This window comes from Pipra filicauda, unplaced genomic scaffold (assembly GCF_003945595.2).
Source record: "Pipra filicauda isolate LSUMZ 115617 unplaced genomic scaffold, ASM394559v2 scaffold38_size3968069_pilon, whole genome shotgun sequence".
In the NCBI taxonomy this organism is placed as follows: domain Eukaryota; kingdom Metazoa; phylum Chordata; class Aves; order Passeriformes; family Pipridae; genus Pipra; species Pipra filicauda.
Genome location: NW_024104520.1, coordinates 605,284 through 617,266, shown reverse-complemented (window position 1 = coordinate 617,266; position 11,983 = coordinate 605,284). Strand labels below are relative to the sequence as shown.

Below are 11,983 nucleotides of genomic sequence, written 5' to 3'. Positions count from 1 at the left end.
ACCCGGCCTGAAGGCTGCTTCAGTTTAAATGCACACCTAACGAAAGAAGTCGTAGTGTGTCAGCCTATGTCAGAATGCGAAGCTCTACCAGAGCTGCACTCAGAGCATTTATAAAGGGGATTAAGGCAAAAAGCACAGTGTAAGTATACAGTTATTGGGGTGTCAAATAACTTTATATTAATTCCTTGTGCATGAATGTCAAATGCTTTCAGGATCTGGCCAGATATTTTCTGGTTTATTACAGTGTCCAGCTTGGAAAATGAAAGGTAATACGTCTTGGTCTAACAAATACCTAATGAGAGAGGGGAAAAAGATCATCGTGACACTGCACAGTTTGAGAAAGAGATATGAGGACCAAAGATAATGACCAAACCAGCCAGCAAAACCTAAACAGATGGAAGTTACTGGATAAACTGGGCATGAGTAAAGCCAAAATCATACAGAGCTCTGTACTTGCTTAACTTAGAGCAGGTAAGTTGTCTATTTGCTGCCATTCTTTCCTGCATCTACTTGCAATCCTAGTACCCCAAAAGTACAACAGTGTTTGTGGGCACAAGTGTAGGAATGAAATCAAACCCATGTAGGGAACGTTCACATAATCTGATCCTGACAGAGTACTATAGTAAGATAAATGAATAATAAGAAACAAACTTCCTTGAAGAAGAACAATGCTATAGGCCAAGATACAACAGCATGAAGAATACATTTTAGTAATGAAACAGACCAACACACTGGTAAGGTACAGGAAAAATTACATGCTGAATAGATAGCTAAACTTCCTTTTATCCATAGTTAAATAGCTATTATCATGCATAGTCAATTAATTTAGGCTGCCATTTCAGTTTCCTTTGCTTAGTTGCACTAGTCTGTTTGCTTAAAAATACTGCACTAAGTAATAAAAAGCTAAACAAATCTATACTTTCTCTTTCAACCACATTTATGTCTCTTTTACCTGGATTTGCACAGCTCAAACATGCACTCAGTTATTAATGACTGACAGCTGAAACTCAGAAGATTTACTATTGATGAGCACTCAATACCAGGGCCTGGAAAACACTGTCTAATTACTTGATAGACCTTTCACTCCTCTGCAAAACGAAGACTAAACTAAGATAGTAAATAAGTGTCTCATAAATGTCTTGTATTTGACCTGTTGTACAGTAGCTTAGACAAAGGAGAACTGTCCTGACAAATGATCCCAGGTCTTTTTCTTTAGACGTTGAGAGAAACTGGCTCCTTGTTCCTGCATCTCCCCCTGCTGGACGAGCAGCAGAGTTGCAGGGGAAAAAAAAAGGATGAGTGGCTGCTTGCTCTCTGTGCTGTAAGCAATCGCCAAGATCGGTCATTTTCCTGAATTGAATGAAGCGTTTCATCGTTCAATAAAGAGAAAAGTCTGAAAACATCTCCAGCCATAATGCAGAACTAAAATAGTGCAGTTATATGCCAGTAGTCTTCATGGAAGGAAAGATGTTGCCTTCTGGCTTGCATGCTTGACTCTGAGACGATCCTATAGCAAGAAAAAATATGCCAAAATGCCCTGATAATTACGGTGATACACACATTAGTCAGTACCAGCCCAGACATTTAGTTTCATATCACTCAGATGACTAATTGAAAAAATAACTCAAAAGTCAGTATCCATATTACAGCTATTGACCTCACAATAATTGTTGCCATGATCTGTGGGACCCCAAATGTTGTCCCTTTTATCCAGTCAGCTCTTTGAATCTAGTTAAATTTCAGTTCATGACCTGCATATAGAAAAAAACAACGTGTGAGGAGTTTGCCTCTCAATTAGCACTGTGATTTCTGCTCTATTTCAGAAACAGCATAAACATGGGCTTTTTTTTTAACATTTTAATTTATCTTCATGGAAAGGTGGTGAAAGTGCTGAGCTGCCAGTCCTGAAGACTGACATGTACCATTTACCCAGAGGAAAAAAGCATCCAAAAACTAGCCTTAGCTTTGCTATAAGATCTTACAAAATTTTCATCAAATTTTTCCTTTGGAAAACTGTGCATAAAGTTACTGATGCAGGAAATCTAAAATGCTGCTGAAAGTTCAGGTTTTCCTCTGTCTTATATGTCTTCTTGAGATGTTCAAATATGTAGAAACACTCTTCATGCCTGCTAATCTGAAGCCCTCACATAAGCACTCTTTCTATGCTAGAGCTTGCAACGCTTTCTTTCTACATTGTGGTCATGCTAGAGAACATTTTTGGTTTTGCTAGGACATTGGTGGTGCATGATGAGTTTCTCTGCAGTTGGTGGTATCTTTTGGCCTATTTTTGCCGTCTTCTTCTTCACAGGTCTAAAAAGTCTAATTTAAGTTCTAATTAAAATGGTTTCTTGACTGCTGTATAGGTGGGCATATTCATCCCACAGATGAAAAGCTACATAATGTTAACTATATAATATTTTCTTCTAGTTTTGTTGTATTTATTAACTAGTCAACACATGAATGTTTTGATGTACTGCTGAGACTTAAATAGAATCTTTAAAACTGTAAGGGGAGGGTGCATTTTCTAAATTTAATGTTAAAATGTTTCATACCCAGCAAGTTGAGGAATACTTAAATGAAAGTATGAGTCTTTCACCGCACTATAATAAGACCAAGTTCTAAGTACACTTTTGTTAAAAGTGCCCAGTGAAATGGATGGTAGAAGTCCCAGACAAAATATTCACAGAAAAAATATCAGAGATTCACAATGCTACAGCCTCCCAGCTGTCTGCTACCCTCTGAATGTGAGCCCCTCTCAGTTTTGCTGATGGAAGAAAATATATGGGCATTTTCTATAGTCCATGCAATACACGGCAGCTTAGCTTGAACCGCCTTGCGCAACAGCCTAAGTTAAGCCATCGGACTTTGCACTGACGTGGTTGAGGAGTGCCATTCCACCAGTGATATCTGGCACAGAGGTAATAACAAATCCTAGGATAAGAGGTGTGGTAAGAAGGCATTAGCTCTAACTCATCTGCTAAATGAATGTATGTCTTAAGCCTAGCTTTACTCTGCGATGAAGAAACATCACATGTCCTTACAAACTCTTGGTTATACAGAAAGGTGAGATAAATGGAGAATGGGCAAGGAAAGCGAGGCTTTAGGCCACTGCTCATTTGTTCAGTGTGCTAGTACAGAAATACTGAACTTTGACCAGAAGTCAGCCAGTGCTGTGCCAATGTAGTGCCAATGAGGTGTATGGGTAAAGACATCCCTGGTGCAACAACAGGTCCTCAGCCTAGCCTAGAACTTGAAAACACAGTGATGACCTGCAGTGTCATACATCAATCCACACACGTCACATATATGAAAGCACCTTTATATTGTCGCACACGGGTTTCCACGCAATGATCCCCAGTGCCATTGTGCCCCATCTTTTCTTGCTATCCAGGCTTCCCTACAGGGCCAGAGTAAAGCAAAAAACTCCCTGCAGCACTACTGGGAAGCTCGAAGTGCCTGTGACAGCTCTCAGCTGTTTGGAAACGAAGAGGGGCTGGTGTTCCAGCAGAATCTCGGGCCAGAGTGCCGGGGCTGGGCCGGGAGGTGGCAATGCCGAGCCGGGCACAGGCGCCTCCGGCCCACGGGCGCTCCCGAGGGCAGTGGAGGGCATCTCTTACACGGGTTACAGCTCCCCGTCTGCGTCCCAGTTAATGGCAGCTCCAGCATGCCCAGACGTACGGGGACTGATTTACTGTTTGCATTTTGGGATGCACTACGCTGCAGATAATCACTTTTCTCCCAGCAGTCTGAATGTAACAGTTAACAGAGAGCACCTGGCTTCACAGCATCTCCTTAATGCCTGAGGAGTTTTCTGAACCAGCTAATGACGCTGTTTCATTTGATTAAAGGCAGTATTTTTTCATTTGAAGTGATGGCAATGGATGAGGAACCCAGCAAAAAAAAAAGTAGATTGGCATGAGAGGCTCAGAAAAGCTCTGGTTAATTTAAGTTTAGCTAGAGAGAAGTTTAGTGATTTTTATCATATTTAAACATCATGTTCCAAACACAGGAAAGTTGGATCTGCAGTTTTCAGTGTGGGACTGAATCTGAACACTAACACCAGGAATCACATTAGGTCAGTTGCAGATGAGATTTGAGCTCTGGACTTCATGGTTTTGGCCCTAACTCTGTTTTAACCATGTGTTATGTCTCCAGTCATGATTTCTTAACAGTGAGCAAGATCTTACCAAAGCGTGTGCTTTTCTATTCTCAGAGATCAGAGATGTCACTCATTTCTTTGATCCAACAATTTCAAAGAGTAGAGAAATTTTCTAATTTGACTCCAGGGCTTGGATTCCAACAGGGAGAGATATAACCAGAACAAGGAAAGTTGGGATATGTAGCATTAATGCAATCAGATAACTAAGCTGTCTGATGAAACACTGCCAAATTGACAATGTCTTCTATTGAATTTATATACATGCTTGGTATGGTAAATTCAGTGTAGTGTTACAGACTTTTATTGTAATGTTTAATAAAAAAACATTCTGGCAAAGTTCAGTTTATGAGTATTGTTCCTCCTCTGGAATTTCTTTCCATGATAAGAAATAGAAGGCAGTATATTTCGATTTACAAATGGTTCAATTTTGGTATCAGGATGCAACTGTGGCCTGAGTTCTGCAAGGTAAACTGAAAGAGTTTGAACACTGCCAGGAAGTAGCAGAACCATAGGAAATTCAGCACCAGAATCAGATCAGGTTTTAACTATTATTAACTACGCTATTGGCTGCAGTGAAGTTATAACACAGCTCACTACTACAAATCTTTTAGATGAGGAGAGTATCCCCTATCCCACAAATGTCCTTTCCACACATCGTGGGAGCTTTCATATCAGGGGTTACTGCTGAGCTGTAAAAAGAGTATGAGATTTTTGCTCTAAATGGGTCGTTGAACTTCATTCTGTGAACTTGAAACAGATTAAATCTGGAAGGCTTCTTATGAGTAAGAAGACGACAATGTTCAAAAGACAATGTTCAGGTTCATCACTGGAATATCACTAAAATTAGTGATATTTCTAGTGATTAGTGATATCACTGGAATCAGTGATATTATTTCTCATTCTTACTGGTATACCTCATGTCATTTAAGTGGCTAATTAAGTGACATGAATCTGCTGCATGAATATCTTCAGGCAAAAGTAAAATACTTTTCATTTGTTCTAGCAACCTTCATTAGTGTTTCTAACTGCCGGTCACCTGAATTGCCATAAATAAGGAAAAGATGCAATTCCATGTAACAGAGACATTTTTAACTGAAACTGTGTGAGCTGTTTTTTGTCTGTCCAGGGCTTGCTATGATCAATAACACACTGCTGAATCCCAGTGGAGTTGATCTGAATGAACAAGAGAGGGATTTAATAAATTAGAAAAGAAATATTAAATAAATGAGGACTCTTTCTGTAACTTAAATATAAACCTATTTGAGCTCTTGTTTCAGGAAAGAAAAAGGTTGCCTAGACTTGCATCTCTTTATTTTCCTCTCACTGATACTTCTACAGAACAAGGGAAACTCAGAAGCCCACATAAACTGCTGTCAGGAAAAACAAAATCTTCAAACTGCCAAATAATACACTGATACCAAACAATTAATGTTTCATTCACCTATGTAACAAGATGAAAACTCAGGTCCCTGCAGTGCTTCTACAATGATTGATAGTATCACTGAAGGTTTTAACAAGTGAAAGAACTGAGTAGCAAGAACATTCTATGTCATTTTGCATGTTAATGTTATGACATCCTTTGCTAGCATAGCACAATGAGTGCTTCACAAAAAATTTAATATATGTCAAGCTTTGGAAAAAGGAGATTATGATAAATGGGAATATACTCTCAATCTTTTTTTTCTCATTCTTTTTTTAATATTTTCTTGTTAGTTCTCTGTTAGTATTTTGAATAGAATAGTTTTTTCTCCTATGAAAAGCAACTCATCTAATTCCAACAGTCTCTACAGAAACCTATAATGTTTGAGAATGATTACTAAGTTGTGAAATGCTAATGTACACAGTGTTCTTTGGCTTGGACCAAACTAGCATACAGATGTAGAATCAGTGAAATTTTAAGTGGAAGCCTAATGGCTGTTTTGATTTAGGACAGATAAGCACACTGCTATTTCTGTTCAGGAAAGTTTTGCTTGGAGACCTAAAATGATCACAGTAGTGCACAGCATTCCATATCTCTAGCTACTAATGTTAACAAATTTAACCACTCAGAAAGTGCAACCTTATCACCAACATCCACTGAGTAATGCACAAAAGCAAATAAGCCATGAAATCACGTGCAAGAAATACTCAGGCCAGTCCTCAATGAGAATAGTGAGAGTTGCCTAAGTCCTTTTATGCTAAAATCACAGGGAAGAAAATTGTCTTCTTCGCTCCATGATGGCCATCCCAATATTGAATTGATGCCTTTGTCCAGGATGGAAAGAACAAAAACCTATCCACAGCCTGTAAAAAACTGTTTTTCTGAGCTTGTAGCTTGTATGTCTCTGTCTACTTTGACAGTATGATCACTTGCGTGAGGCACATGCACTGTTCCTTGCCTAAGAGGTTATTATTAGACGCATGAAATCAGTTGGAAGGCTGTTTTCTAAAGCCTGCCCCATTTTTTAAAGTACTTAAACACTGCAGGATACAGGCTAGTGAAGTGCCAGACTTTATAACAGGTCACTGCTGTTCTTCACTCCCTGAAAGAAACTGGGTTTACAGTGAGGAACACAAAGAGAGGAAAGGACAGGCTCCAAGCACTAGCAGCGTCCTATTACACAACAAAAAGACAAGCTTAAAAATCATCGAGGTGTGCAGGTTACCTGTTCTACAGATGAAAGGTCTAAAAAAAAGCCACTAAGATGTGTCAGGAGGCAAACAATGACAACTTGCTTCTTATTTCAGGTTATGTCCTAAACAATATTTAACTTCAGCAAAACACTGGAACACTAAATGCAGTTCAAAACTACTGTGTCTCCTCTTTATCCTCCTGGCTTTGATGAATACTCTTATGTTGCCTCTGCTTGTTGAGTGAATTAAACTCTTTTAATCTCTGGTTGGGAGGACTGTCTCATTTCTGCTTGTTCAAGAACGTGAAAATACAACTGTGACTTACCAGGACTAAGAACATGCCTTTTCATTATCTCTGTTTGCTAGGTATTGGTGAGAACACAATGGTCTTACTAAGAAACTTGTCAATTCATGTTATTAACAGACTATTTTGTCATTATTGTTGGAAAATTGCGACAAAGTATTCCAAAGGGAAAAATGGACAACTTCATGCAAACACACTTATCAGGTGAGTTGCAAATGGTAAAATGAATAAATAGGAGCACAGTGTGTTTCTTATTGCTGTGACTGCATAATAGATCAAGCAACCTCATCCCCAGCCGATGATTTGGTGATGCATTTGCACTGCCACAATAGCTGTGTTGAAATTGCACTGCTTAAGAAACATTTTTCACAAATCTGCTTCACATAAAATATATTTGAGAGGGAACTCATTGATCTTGTGAATAGGGCTGAATTAAGTTAATTTTGAGTCTTAAAATGGTTGGCAGTATGCCAAGGTTAGACTCCAGAGGAGAGACACGGGCAGCAGTGAATTTGGATTTGAGGTACAACTAGCAGGCACAGATTTGTGGTCTCTTTAACTAAAACTGTCATCATAGTAAGAGGGGTATCAGCAACAGAGTGGAGTGCCAGAGTGGGGGAGGCAACAGGCACAACCCTACAACACCCGTCCTCCCACAGAACTGGATACTTGCCATTTCCTTGTGAATGGAATGGAAGTAATTTGGAACAATCGGTATAATGAACTAAGGACTCAAAACTGACACCACAGGTGGATATTACCTTGGCAGAGGCATGGGGCAACAAAGGCTGATCCTGTATCACTGAACTCAGTAGGAGTATTTAAATTTAGCTCAGTGGATGCAGGTGGTGAGAGGGAATTCTGATAGGGCCCCAGGAGCCTAATTCTGTCCTGGTGTCTAGTGTTACCTGTGCAGGGGCGCTGGAGAAGAAGGGTCTCATTTCTTCACATCTGCTCAAGTTCTAGACATTCAGATTGTTTCTGAACCTAAGTTATAGGAGAAAGGCGGAAAACAGACAGCAAAAGTGTTGAGAAACACTTTACACTTGTTCCACAAAATATGTACTAACAAGGCAGGTTATAATTCTATTTTGCAACTGTAGGGACATGAACAAATATTCTGAGGTTTGGTTCATTATGCATTTATAGCTTCAGGGCTCTCCATTCTGTATAAGTGTGCTTACCTATATACAAGATGAAAATTAAAGGAGCTGTTTATGTCACTAAAACCTGAACATGTTGTCCCTGACAAGTGAAAGAACATTTTATCTTACACCTTGCCAAACCACAAAGCTACTGCTTTTTGGTGTCAAATTATCTGACTGTGCTTTACTTCTCTGTAATGTATCTGCTTTATCTTCCTGGCAGACACCTTTGCAATTTTAGTAGTATTTGAATAAATAAACACTGTCTTGCACAAATGGTTTCTATGGAATGTATGCAGTACTTTTGGGTTTTTTTGGTGAACTATAAACTTTGGCAACTGAGGTGACTTATATGTTAAATCCTTACATATCACTGTAACTAGATTACACAGGGAAATATTTGTACTGGTATTTACTCTCCTGTTCTTAACTTCAAAGAATAATATTATAAACATATCTCTATTTATTTTAAGATCATCTGAAATGTTTTGGGTTTTTTTTCGTACGGATATGTCAAACTCTAGATTTGCTAAAAAACATTATTTTTATAATTGTCCATGTATATCAACAGGAATTTCTGCCTGTCTGTCTGTGAAAAGTATTTGTGAACAGAAAATCATTTTTGAATCTTAATGTTAGCAGCAATGATTACTATATTAGCTAGAGGTCATAACCATCATAATTAAGGAATTCAGCTTTGCATATTCTTGGTAAATAAACAATCGAAATGCATTTACATAACCTATACACCAATGAAACTGAAGAGGAATGCTTTATTAATACTCAGACTGCTGTGCTTTTACAAAAGACTTGTAATACTAAGGTCATGACTGTCAAAAATGTTAATTAGTGATGCAATGATGGCCATTTTACCTTGCTTCTGTATGACTGAAAACTCCCCCTATTCTGCTCTGCTCCTTCTCTGATAACCTTTGGCTAGAAATTTTGTCTCTGTTTCCTCTGTCTCTTATTCCTGTTACCCCTGAAGCAGCTCACATTCCTCTATTTCTTTTCCAAGCCCCTACCATCTTATAAATAGCAACTATTCTGGTGTCTGATCTTCAGACTTCTTCCTCAGCTTTCCTCATCATCAGCTTTCCCTTGTCCTCCACACTTCAAATTGCTAAAATAATTCTTTAGTTATCCCACTCTTATCTACCAGGGCATTTGTTACTCTCAAGCCTGTTAGCTGCTCTCTGCTATTCTGAGTTACAGCCGTGGTCCTCCCAGCTGTAAAACAAATAGTCAGAAGAGTGAATGTGGTAGATTTATAACATTTCATATCAAACCAAACTTGTTTTTTCCTTATTATAAAGCCTAATTCAAGATTTCTTGTAATTGTTATGAGATAAAATTAAATAAAAACTCAGTTGTTGAGTACAGAACATATCTGGGCAACCTTTCCAGTGAACTGTTTGTTATTCTGAAGCCATTAAAAATTTTGGGACTCATTTAACCATTACCTGTAAAAATAAAATTAAAAAATCTAGAAAAACTAAATGTAAAAATTGTTTTTTTGAATGAACTCCTTACATTTCTTGCTGGATTTGCAACTAGACTAGAAAAGCAAAGGAGGAAGGGGGGTTTGAGCAACGATTTGCCGTTGTCCGGGGCCGTTCAGCGGACAGGAGAGGCCAGGAAGCGGGGGGGGTAGCGGGCACGGCGGGAACGTGGAAGGGAGGAGACGGCCAAAGTCAGAGCCGGGGAACGAAAGGAAAACCGCTGCGAGGAACGGAAAGTTCCACTTCGGCAAAAGAAACTGACCAGAACCAAAGAGTACCAAAAGGGAAGATGTCAGAAAAGGGACACGAAACCAAAACACGGCACAAGAAGGAGAGAGTAAAAAAAACAGAGAAGTTAAGGTAACACGCAAGGGCGGTCCCACCAGAGCGCGGGAAAGGGGGGGGGGGAAGTTGAACATGGGTAAATTAGTTAAGGGTTGACATGAACAAAAGACAACTTTTTTTTTTGAGTCAAACAAGGTATTACAATGACTATCAGTTTTGAACCACCAAATTTTTAAACATTTCTGCAACAAAATTATTATCAGTTCCACCTAAACCACAGTTACTCACAAAGTATTAAAAGGGACAAAACCGTTGAAGTCTTTGTTCACTTACCAACTCCAAGTTGCTATATAATAGATCTGTTTACACATTAATTTTGCAACCTGGGTTGTGTCAAATAAAACTGGCACCCTTCCTCATCTATTTAATCTGGTCTGAAAGAGGTATCAAAACAGAGCAACACCACACAGGATCAGGTTCCATGGCTACCAATAACAGCGTGGTGCTAAATACAGACATACCTGTTACACATGACATCCTGGTATATGTAATATTAATGACTTCTTCCTTGCTTTAGATAAATTATTTACTGGTCTTTCATTATGAAGAACTTTAAAAGCCAGTAACCCCAAGTTCCTGTGGATTCAATGAGTAATGAAAACTTCTACAATGTGAAAGACTTGGATGAATTGAAATTCATATGAAGTGATCTCCTAGGTATTACTATACCCTGTCAGCACTTGACACTTCACTTGAAAAAATTCAAATATTTGGTGTTTCTTGATTTCTTCAAGAAATTCAGAGTTTCAGAAATCAGCATGGACAATATCAGCATGTAAGGTATTTGTGGGTACTACTGGTTTGGCAAATTTTGGTCTTTTTGCCTCTGCATAATTTATTATAATTGGATTGTAATTTCAGAATATAAGGACTTTTCTCAGCAACAACCTGGACAGGGAAGGAAGCACTGAGATATGATAGTTTGCCAATTCCTGAAAGTATTCATAGTAGTGAGAATGAGGGAAGCGGTATAAATGAGGGCAGAAAGACCTTATGAGACAGAGCGAGTGGTCAGTGAAACAACAGGTAAAAATGAGATAAATTATGTACATAAGGAGAAAAGAGCCCTGGCTTTAAATATAGGCAGGTGGGTTCTGAGCGGAAAGTGGTCACTCAGGAGCAAGATCTCATTCCCATAAAAGTATCAACTCAATGCACTGTACCATCTTTGAGCTACCAAGTTCAGGTTTTACCATATCCAATCCTTGAGCCCTACTAGATATAGTTTAAACCACTAGCTTACACAGAAAAGCCCAACAGCTTTCTATTCTATTACCTTCAATGAGTAAAATTGATTTACTCATTTACTTTGGTAAAATTAATTTACCAAATTTGACATGACTTAGCCTAACAAACACATTCAAGTATTACAACTGGTGCAGGAAAAAAATGAGATTCAACCTTTTATTCTTAATGTTCTACTCTAACTATGTCAGCAGTTCATTCATGCACCACTTCGGGGCTGAGGCTGCAGTTCAGTGCACTTCAGTGAGCCACTTCAGCTCCCACCAAATTAGCCGTAATGAGATTGCTCAGCTTCCAGAGCATGCTATGCTCTATGAAGAAAGGGCCCAGATTAAACAGAATACTGCTTCTTTTTTACCTCCTCCATGATTCAAAAGAACACAGGCTAAAAAGTCTAAGGAGTTTTAAGAGGGCTTTCGGTGAGGGGACAGTAGTTAAAAATGTCACAGACAAAAAGGAAATGAGATGGTGGTGCTAAAAGATATTTCCTTCTTTCAAAAGCCAAATAGCTCCAGGTACTGAAAATTCTTAGCAGAACTCTTAGCAAAATAAACTACTTCAAAGTGAAGGTGAAAAAGTAGTACACAGAAACAAAATTGACATTAGGCAGCAATTTCCAGTTGTCTTTTAAAAAGAGCTGCCTTATCTATTCGAACAAAACGAAATAAAC

At 38.7% G+C, this 11,983-nt stretch overlaps 1 long non-coding RNA gene across 1 annotated transcript in view; it reads right to left on the bottom strand.

The window, feature by feature from the left end:
- Positions 1 to 684: 684 nt before the first annotated feature.
- LOC113993461 overlaps positions 685 to 11,983 on the bottom strand; it is a 12,999-nt gene continuing 1,700 nt past the window's right edge. Inside the window, exons 2-3 of the long non-coding RNA XR_005564932.1 lie at positions 7,985 to 8,063; positions 685 to 1,507 (exon numbers count right to left, since the gene is read on the bottom strand). This is a non-coding gene — a long non-coding RNA (uncharacterized LOC113993461). The remainder of the gene's footprint in view (positions 1,508 to 7,984; positions 8,064 to 11,983) is intronic.